Source organism: Mandrillus leucophaeus, unplaced genomic scaffold (genome assembly GCF_000951045.1).
Source record: "Mandrillus leucophaeus isolate KB7577 unplaced genomic scaffold, Mleu.le_1.0 Scaffold740, whole genome shotgun sequence".
NCBI classification, from domain to species: domain Eukaryota; kingdom Metazoa; phylum Chordata; class Mammalia; order Primates; family Cercopithecidae; genus Mandrillus; species Mandrillus leucophaeus.
Genome location: NW_012108031.1, coordinates 602652 through 612966, shown reverse-complemented (window position 1 = coordinate 612966; position 10315 = coordinate 602652). Strand labels below are relative to the sequence as shown.

At 44.7% G+C, this 10315-nt stretch overlaps 1 protein-coding gene across 2 annotated transcripts in view; it reads left to right on the top strand.

Annotated features, from left to right (window-relative positions):
- Positions 1–10315, top strand: part of MCC (mutated in colorectal cancers) — a 495753-nt gene that overhangs the window by 428308 nt on the left and 57130 nt on the right. The gene's annotated exons all lie outside the window — the stretch shown is intronic.

The window sequence follows — 10315 nt, the reverse complement described above, 5'->3', positions numbered from 1 at the left end:
GTGTTAGCCAGGATGGCCTTGATCTCCTGACCTCGTGATCTGCCTGCCTCGGCCTCCCAAAGTGCTGGGATTACAGGCATGAGCCACCACGCTCTGCCAGCCCAGAACATATTTCAAACACTTATTTGTGATGGGCGATGATTTATGCGCATTTTGTTTCATCATTGCCAGAATCCTAGCTGTTAAGTACTATTATTATACCCTTTTTAGAGATGGGAAAACAGAGGCCCACAAAAGCTTTAACAAACTTGCCCAAGTCTACGTTGATGTTAACTCTAGGTACCAAAATTTGGGATCTGGTGGCTTTATTAGGGGAGGCAGTTGTCATTATTCTGTTGGTTAGACCACTTTCCTGTAGCCTTCGGTCCACGCTTGTCCTCAGCCTAGCCCCACTCCCATGCAAACCAGCAGTGGGTTAAACAGCAACGTGGGGGCCAGATTCCTTAGGGTTTCACAGACCCACTCTACTGGCATTCTAATGCTACGTGAAGGTACCATGAGCTTGTTGCAGAAAAGAGGAAGCTGGTGGTATGCGTGCGTTTACCTTGACCTGAGTCCGGTGTTGTGTTCCCCTCCTCTCTGTAGACTGAGGGAGTTTTAGGGGGAATCCAAAGCAGAGAATTCCCAGAACCCTGGTTCTTTCACTGCTTCCGTGGACACAGCTCCCAGTTACTTTATGAGGGCCTTACACACACTTGAGCCACGGAGACTGTGAGGCAACTCTGGCTATGGGCACCAGTATTTGCTTACTCACCCCAGCCTCCCTGGACCTATGAGGAAGCCAGGCTGCTTAAAGGCTAGCTCTTGGCTGTCATGAAAGAAGCTGACTCAATGTGTCAAAAAGCTGGTAAGAAATTAGGAAGATTGGCCTGGAACAGTGGCTCACGCCTGTAATCCCAGCACTTTGGGAGGCCAAGGCGGGTGGATCACGAGGTCAGGAGTTCAAGACCAGCCTAGCCAACGTAGTGAAACCCCATCTCTACTAAAAATGCAAAAAAATTAGCTGGGCGTGGTGGCAGGCGCCTGTAATCCTAGCTACTCGGGAGGCTGAGGCAGGAAAATCGCTTGAACCCGGGAGGTGGAGGTTGCAGCAAGCCGAGATCACGCCACTGCACACCAGCCCGGGTGATGTGCGAGACTCCGTCTCAAAACAAACAAACAAGAAAACAAAAAAGAAAAGGAAGATTGCCAAAATGCTGGCCTTTTCCGATGCAACCCTTTTGATAATCATATCCAGGTACTTCAGTGGGTTATAGAACAAAAGAGAAAATGGCACACCTATCACACTTACCGAGAAATGGAAACGCTGTTGGATTTTTTTTCCTTCTATTTTGTGGTCTCTTGTGTTTCCATCTAGTCAAAATTGCCATTAGCAATAAAACACCATGTAAATTCAGTTTATAGGAAGAAATAAATATTTGCTGTAAATAGGTTCTGATTATTTGAGGGCTCTAAGAAGAATCATATAAAGTCTCCAATAAGAGGTGTGGTTCTCGGCAAAATATCTACAAACCCTGGACTTCGAGACGGCAGCTTTCCAAAAACTACACAGGGACTAACTGCATGAAGCTCATTAAGTAGAGCTTTCCCAACCTAGTGATTCTCACCCTTCTATAGTATGGAAATCATCTCATCTCAACCAGCTCCATTACACAGTGAAATTATGAATTACAATGTAATTACCTGAAATTACAACTACCCAGTGAGCACTGCTACATATCATCAGCGGAACAGGCTCTTTTATGGCTAATAAAAATGTTTCTGATCCTGCTTAGGACTCTGGTGCCACCTTGCCTTCCTGCTGGTCACTCATCTGTGAGCCATATTCACAGATGACTTCATCAGCTGACTCTTGTCTGTGCTCCCACAATTGTCCTGAGATTGAAGCATCCGCATAGCTGACCTGTTTCATACTTGCGCAGCCTCACGTTTTCGAGGAATTTACTAGCACTTTGGAAACCTGCTTCTGTGCACACTCTTTGTGTTTGACAGCTCTAGTGCCAAATCCCTCCAACGTCTCACTTTCCCCCTCTGCCTAATCCCTCATGCTCCTGGCTTGCGTCATTTACTTTCTTTTTGATTGATTGACAGAGAGAGAGATCAGTAGAGAGATAGATAGATGTGGGATCTGGCTATGTTGCCCAGGCTGGAATGCAGTGGCTATTGACAGTTGTAATCACAGTGCACTCAACTCTTGAATTCTGGACTAAGTGATCCTCCTGTGTAGCAAGCTGCCTGAGTAGCTGGGACTACAGGTGCGTACCACCATGCCTGGCTTTTTTTGTTCTAATTTGGCACTCAGGGCAGAGAGAGAAGATAATTATATTCATCAGTCACATTCACTGGTCCCTCTTTTAATTTATTACTTATAAATAATTTATCCCCTATAATATCCCATCCCTTTCCCCCTATTTTGTGCGTGTCCTAAGATAGTGTTTTGCATTACTTTTAATTTATTTAAATGTTATTGTGCTGTCACCTTCTCTTATGTTTTTCTCCTCAGCACTCTAATTTTAAGGTTGGTCCATATGACTGTGTGTACATCTGGTCCTGTGTGTCTAAGGACATCTAGCATTCTGTAGTGACCGACCTATTACATTTACAGCCGCTGCCAATCAGATTGCTTCCCACTTCCCATGACCACAAACAATGCTGCAGGGCATAGTCCCTGTGTCTCCTCCGGCCTGGTGGGAATTTCTCAGGATCACATGTCCAGGAGTGAAACTGCTGGGATTCAGAGTGTGTAGAGTCTTGCTTTGACCAAGTACTCCAGGGCAGCTTCAGGGAACGCTGGCCAGCCCGTCCGCCCAACAGCAGCAAAGGAATACTTCACCACCTGTGTCCCTGTCAGCTCTTGTACTTCCATTGTTTCTTTCATTCCATTCTTTGTCTCAGGTTTAATTTTTTTGGTACTGAAAATCATGTATTCTTAGCCATTTCTTTCAGCAAAGATCTATAGGTGATAGATTCTTAATCTTAGGTGATAGATTCTTAATCTTTTGCCCACACTCTTGATAATAGCTGTATAATCTCCTGTCACTGCTGTAACAAATTATGATGAACTTAGTGGCTTAAAACAACACAAATTTATCATCTTACAGTCCTGGGGGGTCAGAAGTCCAAAATGCATCTCATTCACTAAAATGAAAGTGTTGGCAAGGCTGCATCTTTCTGGAGACCGGAGGGGAGAATATACTTGCTTGTCTTTTCCAGCATCTAGAGGGAGTCTGCATCCTTTGACTGTGCCCCTTCCTTCATCTTCTAAGCCAGCAGTATAGCATCTTCAGAACTCTAACTCTGGCGTTCCTGCTTCCCTGTTACAGGGAGGGGTGTAACTTCTGAGTTCTGAAGTTGTGAGTCCTGAGTCCACCTAGACGATCCATGATACTCTACCCATCCTAGTTCCCTTTTGCCATGCAAGGTTACATTCACAGTTCTCAGGGTTTAGGAGGACGTGGATGCCTTTGGGGGCCATTATTCAGCCTACCACAATATTCTAAGTAGGCATTAGATTTTAGGGTGATAGGTTTTTTGGTGGCATTCAATAGATTTTATTGAGACTGTGTCAGTCCCTGTTGAAGGTGTTGGCAATGCAGTAGTGAATGAAACAGAACAACACCCACAGACCCACAGAACCTGAAGTGCGTCTATCCCATGAGAAGGCAGTGTGAGTGTGTGTGTGTGAGAGAGAGAGACTGTGTGTGTGTGTGTGTGTGTGTGTGTCTCAGTCTCATTCCATCACCCAGGCTGGAGTCCAGTAGTGTGATCCTCCTAGCTCATCACAGCCTCGACCTCCCTCCCAGTCTCAAGCAATCCTCCCACCTCAGCCTCCTGAGTAGCTGGGACTACTGGTGCATGCACCAGACCTGGCTAATTTTGTTGTTGTTGTTGTTGTTGTTGTAGAGACAAGGTCTTGCAATATTGCCCAGGCTGGGCTCAAATTCCTGGGCTTGAGCAACCCTCCCACCTTGGCTTCCCAAAGTGTTGGGATTACCACCGAAGCCACCGTACCTAGCCCTACAAGACGGCTTTTAAGATCTGGAATCTATTTTTGTTTCATTATTTCTTAATCTAAAGGGAATCTTAATCTTATTCCCTTTATCTCTTTAAGAATCCTCAGTGTGCCTATTGTGATGTGGTTTACCAGTTGCTTTATTTTCATTTCTCCTCGGGTGAATTCAGCTCCTGATTTAGATTGCTGGCTCTCTTGTTTTATCTTCTGCTCTCTGTAGTTGTCCTCGCTCTGTGTCTGGCAGCTTTGTGGACCTGGGCTCCCAGTCATGGGAAGCTTAACTCTCCTGTTCTCTCATGATACTGGGCGATTTACAAATCAGGAAGTTTCTGAGGCAGTGGGTGACCTGGCAAAATCCAAACCAGTTTCTGGTGTTCATGTCAAGTTTGGAGTCCCACAATATACAGATAGTATAAATTTGGACCTCACGCCTAAAGGTGCCACTGGTTTGGGGTTTTGATTTCTGAAGGTTGACTCCTCTGCACAGCCTCAGGATTCCTTCTGTGGACAGCACTTTCAGCTTTTCATCAACGGATCAGGCAGAGAGGCTCCAGGCATGAGGCAGAGGGATCAGCTCAAGCAGCTAGACTCGCAGGCGCCCTCCATCTCCTCCCTCCCACACTCACATTCTGTGCCCTGCTCACAGCCCCTGGGCTTGCAGTAGTACCACCTCCTGGCAACCCCTTCACCTTTATTTCTCATTTCTGGCACCTGGAGATTTTGCTGTCTTTTGACCTTGGCAATGAATTTATTTCTCTCATTGTTCCTTTTTTATGCAGCATTTGTATGCATTTTTAATAGGAGGAGCACCTGTTGACTTTAGCTGAGGCTGTCATACGCTGGGAAGTTTCAGTTGTTGTATACAGTTACATAGCTGTAACCTCTGTTAACCTCTGAAAGCCTCTGTTCTCATTCTTGTCCTTCCTGCTCTCTGCCAAAGCTGAATCAGTGTCTGCCGTCCTCCTTCTGGGTAGATTCTCTTTGTGTACATTATAGAATTTTGTTTATTCTGTGTCTTTCATCAGTGCTCTTCCTTTCACTTGGTCATTGAGGTATGTGTCCAAATTTTGTTTTGGCCAATGCCCCAAGCACATTCTTATCTCTGTTGTGGTTTTAATCCTTTTTTATTTTGTACTTTATTTTAATGAGGTCTCCAGAGTTGGAAGAAAAGAGTGTGTTCCTCAGTCTACTATCTTCAAAGAGAGAGTTCAGCTGAGCTCTCAGTGCTGCTGTGTAAGCTTCTTTTTTTTTTTTTTTTCTTTTTTGGTCCTACGTCAGCCTCCTTTCTCATTTCTGACATTCCCCTGTCATACCTAGCAGAGAAAACAGAAGCCATCAGACGGGAGTCCCTCTTTCACATCTTCACCGACAGTCTGCAAACCACCTTTGTTATTGCCCATCCTCACCTCCTTTCCTTTTCTTCCTGAGAAAATGGTGTCCCTGTCTCCCTGTCCTCCATTGACCCTCCGCTCCTGCCCGCCACACTGCCACACCTCCTCCCTGAACCTTATCCATGCCCGGCGTTCCTAAATTTATCCAGTTCTAATCACTTCCCAGTTCTAGTCACTTTCCTTCAGACTTACATTTCTAATTGTTGACTGATAAGCCCTCCCTCACATACTCAATTGTTTTCTCAAATTCAGCCTGTCCAAAGCTGACATCATTGTCAGCTCCAGACATTGTCAGCTCTGGTCATTTCTTTCTGAAAAGATCAGCTTCTCTTTATGTTTTCCTTTCTCATTGCTAAGTAACTCCATGATCCACTAAGTCACCAGCCACAAGTTTGGATGGTTTTTTTTTTGTTTTTTTTTACCTCCTTGAATATTTCCAGAACTGCACTGATGCATACAGTAGCTACTAGCCACATACAGCTATTTAGGTTTGAGTTTAAATAAATTAAAATACAATACAATTAAAACTTCATTTCCTTGGGTACACTAGGCACATTGCAAGTGCTTACAGCCGTGTGTGACACCAGGCTACCGTAGCAGACAGCGCCGCTCTAGAACATTTCCGTCCATACAGGGAGTTCTGTTGGATGGAGCTGGTCTAGAGTGTATCTTGCCGTCCTTATTCCCACTTCGCTGACTGTATTTGAGCACTAATAATTTCCCACCTGAACCACCAGTAGAGCTCTTGGCTCACCAACTTTTTCTTCCTTACTTCAGTCTGTTTTCTCCTCTAATCAAATGATTTTTACAAAACCTTTGAAGAAATACCAGAGAGAAACAACTGTGGCCTTTTAATGTCATTTCCTTACTTGAAACTTCCAGAGTCTCCCCCATTATCTTTTCCTCTTTATTTGCTTGTTGAACAGCTCAGCCTTCAAGATTGAGTTCCAGTGTTGCCTGCTCTAGGAAGGCAGAGGCCAGCCAGGATTCTTCTTCTGCACTTAGACACTCCTTGTTGGTACCCCGCTTTCAGAGCGTGTTTCCCATTGTAATGTTTACCAGCCATGCAGTAGCTTCAGGAGAAGTGAAAAAATGGCCTTTCAGGTCATGTTCTGGTGTTGAGGAACCCCAGTTGAGACAGGCTGTGAAGGGTGGTGAATGATGTTCCCACAAGTATCAGTCCCTGCCTCAGGTTACCCTTGGTTCTTGGCTATCTCTCGACTCCAAAATATATATTCTGTAGAGAGAAACAGAGTTCCTTCAATAAAAATAGCTGTGTGCAGTGGCATGCTCCTATAGTCCCAGTTACTTGGGAGGCTAAAGCGGGAAGATCCCTTGAGCCCAGGAGATTGAGGCCAGCTTGGGCAACATAGTGAGACCCTGTCTCAAAAAAATAAATCTTCAGTGAAGGAGGAATATTTTAATTACCACAAACTTTCATAGTTCTGGAGTCTAGGAGTCCAAACTCAAGGTGTTGGCAGAGCCACACTCCCTCAAAGGGCTTTGAAAGAGAATCCATCCTTGCCTCTTCCAGCTTCTGATAGCTCTTGGTGCTCTTTGACTTGTGTCCAATCTCTGCCTTCATCTTCACAGGGCCTTCTTCCCTTTGTCTCTATGTCTGTGTCGTAAATATCCCTTCCTTTCTTCTTGAAAGAACACCAGTCATTGCACATAGGGCCCGCCCTAAATCAGATTATCTTGGCTTGAGATCATTCATTCAGTTATATCTACAAAGACCCTATTTTGAGATGAGGTCACATTCATGGGTACTGGGGATTCAAATTTGGACATATCTTTTGAGGGAGACATAATCCAATCCACTACAATGGGTGAGAATAAAAGTGAGAACTCTGTTAACTATGTTTCTGCCTCTTTCCCAAGCCATGCCTAAGCTGACTCAGCATATTGACTTTAGCCTTCGTTTCTTGCATGTATTCCTATACATTAAGATTCTCACTCGCCGGGCGCGGTGGCTCACGCCTGTAATCCCTGCACTTTGGGAGGCCGAGGCGGGCGGATCACGAGGTCAGGAGATCAAGACCATCCTGGCTAACACGGTGAAACCCCGTCTCTACTAAAAAAAATACAAAAAATTAGCCGGGCGCGGTGGCGGGTGCCTGTAGTCCCAGCTACTCGGGAGGCTGAGGCAGGAAATGGCGCAAACCCAGGAGGCGGAGCTTACAGTGAGCCGAGATCGCGCCACTGCACTCCAGCCTGGGCGACAGAGTGAAGACTCCGCCTCAAAAAAAAAAAAAAAAAAAAAAAAAAAGATTCTCACTCGTAAATCAAAAGAAGGGGGAGGAGGCCACTTAACCAGCTGTCTTTCTTTCCCTGACAGGCACACTGCACTCCCTTCAGCTGGATTTGTTTCCACTGGCTAGCAATTATCATTAAATAATAAAGCATAGCCCAAAATAAACATGTTTATCATCTTTAGTTTTCAGAGACATTCTCTGGGTCCAAAGCTTTTAAAGTGAACGTAGATATTTAGATTTAGAAATTATTTTAAGCACATGTGTGCATATATACAGCAAGGGAAATGACTAGAAGTAATTGCCTCTGTAAAGTAAGAAATAACATGAACACTTTGACTGTTTTTATGTTTTAGTGTTATCTACATTTTGCACAGTGAGCATGTTTTACTTTTGTGATTAGAAGAAGAAATGTTTTTAAAACATGGATAGTTTTAGTAAAGTCTTTATAAATTGCCCAGGCATTTTTTTTTCTGTATTTTTTTAAAGAGATTTAAAAAAAAAAAAAAAAAGCAAGATGAGTAGGCCAGTAGGGATTCTAAGAACAGACCACTGATGGTCTTGAGTGCAATTCAGACACCATTTAGGTTTTGGAGTGGTGTTAACATTGTTAATTATTCAGGACCTTATCAGATTCATCAGCAGTAAAAACTGAAATTCAGGGTCTCTACTGGGAGGTTTCCCCCAGTCCCTGGGGGAATGAATGAGCCGTCTCTCTTTGCACATTTTTTCTTTGTGGCATAATGAGGTATCCACCCCCATACCCATTTTTGGTTTGTCAGGGACCATTTCAGAATGAGTCCTGTAATCCTTCATCAGCAGTACCATTTGGTTTCTACAGGGATGTATTTTCCTATTGTTTAGGCTATTTTGAGTGTAGCCCTGCGTCTGGTCTTTTTTGAGGACAGCACACATTTCCATCGATCCTCCGTTACTGGAACCCGTGGCAGAGCATTAGGCCCTTTTGAGCTGTTCTACTATTGAATGCAATTTGCTTTGAGGGAATTTTCCTATTTTAGCTTCTAATATGTTGATGAATTATTGAAATTTCAATTACTTTTGCTTCCCAAGTTAGCAGGATGGAGACATCCCAGACATTTAATATGAAAAGCTTTCCAGTGCCTTTTAGAGAAGGGGCCACATGCCTGTTCTCTGCCCTTGTCTAGAAGGCTTTTGGCGGCAGGGCTGGCACCAGGGCATGGCTCCACTCTTCCTGTCTATGGGGTTAAAGTGCTTTGTGGCCTTGGAAGTCCCTTAGGTCAGTGCTGCTCAAGGTATGGTCCCCTGACCGGCAGCATCAGCATCTTTTGGGAGCTTATTAGACTTGCAGATCTTGGGCTTCATCCAGACCCTGCTAAATCAGAATTCCTGGGGTGGGGCCCTGGAGTCTGTTTTAACAAGCCCTCTGGGGGATTCTAGTACACTATTTTGCTGAGAAAGCCCTGTCTTAAATTTGCTAGTGCTAACTCTTCCCAGCCCGGCAAAGTCTGGTGCCCATTTGTAAGGACCGTTGGGTGCTGTAGTTAGTTTGCCCTTTCAGGTGGACACTGTACTCTCATGCTGAAACTGTGACCAAGGTTATAAAAGACGAATCTCTAGCAACGCTCTTCAGCTCCTTGGAATACTTCTCTCTTTGGAAGTCACAGAGTTGTAACTATAGAGAAGCAGGATTTGGACGTTCAATTTCTGTGCAGTTAAATGTGCATTTTAAATGTAACTTAGAGGGCCCCATGTTTCTTTTTTTGTATAGAAGGACTATTTAGACATTCCTACCTACTATCCCAGGGAAAATCCATCTGTAGGTAACTTGGGGAAAGGTGCTGGCTCCATCAGTGTCTCTTCTCTTAGCCTAATCTTTTCCCCAATGCAGACACCTCTTCTAAACCACACATATTGAATAACTTGCACCTCTTCAAACATAGCATGTCATCCCAGCACCTGTGCACCCCCCCACTATCACCCCCCAAGCATATCATCACGAAAGCCATATCCTCACTTGTTCTCCTTTAAGATTGCTCAAGTACCACTGTCTTCGTTCAGCTTTGTCTGGATGACTTCAGCTGGAGTTACATTCTTCCCTTTTTCTGCTTCCCATAACACTTGAGATAGAAATTTATAACACTCAAGTGCACTTGTGTTGAAATCATTCCTCTCTCCTCTGGGCTCTGAGATGATGATTCCATGAGAGGTGATTTCATCCTGGGTCCTCTGTCTGCAGTCCCCAGCACAGTCAGGCACTTGGGGCTAAAAGAATAAACATTCCTTAAAGGTAGTTAGCCAGTGCCTGGGCGCAGTGGCTCATGCCGGTAATCCCAGCACTTTGGGAGGCTGAGGTGGTAGAATTGCTTGAGCACAGGAGTTCAAGACCAGCCCTGGCAACATAGCGAGACTCTGTCTTTACAAAGAAATTTAAAAATCAGCCAGGTGCGTTGTGTGCACCTAGTCCCAGCTGCTCAGGAAGCTGAGGCAGGAGGATCCCTTGAGCCCGGGAGATTAAGGCTGCAGTGAGCCATGGTTGCACCACTGCATTCCAGCCTGGGCAACAGAGCAAGACCCTGTCTCAAAAAAAAAAAACAAAACAAGATGGTCATCCATCCTGGAAGCTTCCAGTGCCTTATATAATATGTGCACCTCATACTTGTGAAGAATAGATGATGGTC